Source organism: Alligator mississippiensis, chromosome 12, assembly GCF_030867095.1.
Source record: "Alligator mississippiensis isolate rAllMis1 chromosome 12, rAllMis1, whole genome shotgun sequence".
Lineage (NCBI taxonomy): Eukaryota > Metazoa > Chordata > Crocodylia > Alligatoridae > Alligator > Alligator mississippiensis.
This window is the reverse complement of record NC_081835.1, coordinates 66,553,459-66,556,391: the sequence shown is the minus strand read 5'-3', so window position 1 is coordinate 66,556,391 and position 2,933 is coordinate 66,553,459.

Below are 2,933 nucleotides of genomic sequence, written 5' to 3'. Positions count from 1 at the left end.
GTCGCGACACTACATATGTGTGAGTAGTGAGTATACCCTGTGAGTGTACATGTGCGTCACACATGCGAGAGTACTGAGTACTATACTCACTCTCATGTGTGATGACATGAGTACCACTCAGCATATGACTCTGTACTACTCATAGTGTGAGTACTGAGACCCACTCAGCATATGAGCATAGTCACTATGACACTCATATGTGTATGAGTACCCACTCAGCTCATACTGTATAGCCTGTCACAGTACTATGTATGTAGTGTACACTCTCTATAGGTGTACTGTGTACACTGTACAGTCTCAGACTACTCTCGTATGAGTGTACCACACACACATACAGTACACAGATACACATGACTCTCTATAGCGTACGAGTCCATCAGTACTGTGTGTATACATATCTACACCCCCCACATACCTATATGTGTGTGTATAGTCTGTGTGTGTATACACACACACAACTATACGTGTGTATGTATGTGTGTGCGTGCATGTGCACTGGCCTCCCGCTTGCCCCTGCTGGCCCTGACACCAACCCTAACTAGTACACACAGCTTCCCAGTGCAGCTGCACTGACCCAGGTGTTGCTCAGCCTCCCACCTCCTCTGGCAGCTGCCCCTGTCCCTGCTCCTGCCCCTGCTGCAGTGCTCCAGGCCAAGGGGAAGCTGCAGCCCAGGCAGGCCAAGTGGAGGGTAGGCAGCCCTGCACCTGGAGCTGCATGCAGGATGCATCTTCCACCCTACCCCAGGAATATGCTGGAAAAGCCATTTCCATAGAAGATGCCTGAAAGTGATTTCTTTTATCACATAGAAGCTGCTGCTATTCAGCTTCCATGCGGGTCTTGACAGAGCAGGACCTTGATCCAGTGACAAGGAGGCTAAGAGAACTGGGGATCTCGTTCTGCTACAGCCCTCATCTACCTTCACAGCATTAGTTAGTCACTAACTTAGTAACTAGCCAAGTTAGTTACTTATCTATTAATACCTAGATAAGTAACTAAATAAATAAATAAAGTGAGTGAGTGTAACCCAAAGTAATATGCTACAATGATTTCTGTATGATGAACATACAGGGAGGGTTCCAAGTTATGCATTCGTTCACTCAGTAAGCACCTGCACCGCACAAGTATTTCATGGGTATAGAAGAGCAACCACTCCCCCCATCCTGGCACCAGGAGGCTGTGGGCACCTGAACAGGTGCTAAGCAGCTTGCTGAGAAGGTAAAGGCCAGCCCAGCTGGCTGTGCCCAGAACAGCACTGCCCAGGGCACCCCCGGTTCACCTGCCACCCTCACAGTTCAAATGCTCAGCCATGGGATCAGCACCCATGACCCCTGTCCTGCACTCTCCTGGATGGGAAGCTGTCAGCTGCAGCTCTTCACCTGACCCATGAAATGGTCACTGGGCCACAGAAACAAAGAGCTGACCCAGGAGACTGTCTGAGCTGGGGCACCCACTTGCCTTAGTGCAGTGGGATTTGAACCCAGGATGTCTGCTCCCCAGCCAGTGCTCCACCCCCTGCAACCAGCAGATGCTCCTGGGCAAAAGTCTCTTGGCTGCTCCTCTTTATACTGTACATCTAACTGGTGCAATGGAAGAGGTAGTCACTGAGCCACAGAAACAAAGTCACAAAGGGCTCCAACACACAACCTCGCACTCCCACGGCAGGGCTTTAACCAGCAGGCCACTGCAGCTCCTGACCCAGCACTGCCCTGCCTGGACTAAAGACCCATCCACAGGTGAGCAGACCCATCACTGGGCGGTTGCATCTGTGAAAGCCCCAAGTTCCCCACCGCAAGGAGCAATGAAGTGCTCTAGACAAAGACCAGGCTTGGAAGACATGGCTGAGCCCCCCCTGCACACCGAGGAGGGGATGCTGGGTGACCTGCAGAGCAGGGGGAGCAGTCGTGGCCTACGCAGGCCCGACAAGGACGACAGAGTGGGAGGGCAGCGCTGGGTGTGCCCAGGGGCAGATATTAGGTCCCGGGGGAACAGCATAGTCACAACATCACAGACTGACAAGAGCAGGGCCCTAAGGCCACATCACATCCAGCCCAGCCCAGCATTTGCCTTCTCTGCACTCCAAAACCTCCTGGCATGGACACTGCAGCCCACTGGGGCATCTCACCCTTGGGCATCAGCAAGGGAGCTCATCCTCAAAGCCAAGCTGTTGGCAAATGAAGCCCCTTGCTCTTGTCTTGCTCTCCTGCCACAAGCAAAAGGCCATCAACTGTCATCCTCTCCATGACCACCCCTCCATGGTGAAAAACTGCTATCAAGCCCAAGCCCTCCCTCCTTCTCTTCCCTAGACAGACCTACCTCTGGATTACTGCTCCCTGCGAGGTGAGGGTCAGAGCCCACCATGGCTGGAGCTGCTGCCTGGCTCTGGCCACACGCTGGACACGTGACCCCCAGCACTGGCTGGCCGGGGCTTCCTCATTCCTCGGACAGCATCCAGGTGCTCCCTTGACCGCTACCTCTTGCTGCAGCTGTGTGAGATACAAAGGAAAGGGCAGGTGATGGGGGGCTCAGGTCTGGCCCTATCTCTACCACACTCTTACCAGGAGCACACACAAAAAGGGGCTGGGGACCAAGGGAGAGAGGAGAGGAGGGGTTCAAGCTGGGGTTGCATATTTGCATGAGGTACAAAGCAGCCAGCATCAGCAAGTGACTGTGAACATCAGTTCTGGGCCCAATGCCAGTGTCACCACCAGGCCTGGCTGTTTAGGGTCAGGATCAGCCACACTTGGGAGCAGTGCCCCACTGCTCCTCCTTGTCAGTCCCCAAAGCCAGAGGCCAGAGGTGGCAGGGGCCAGACTCGGGCCAGCGGTGCTCACATGCAGCAGACCCCTCCAGCACCTGCCAGGCAAAGCGATGCTACATTCTCCCACCCAGCTGGGGCAGGAGGGAGGGTGCAGAAGATGAAGGATGTACATCA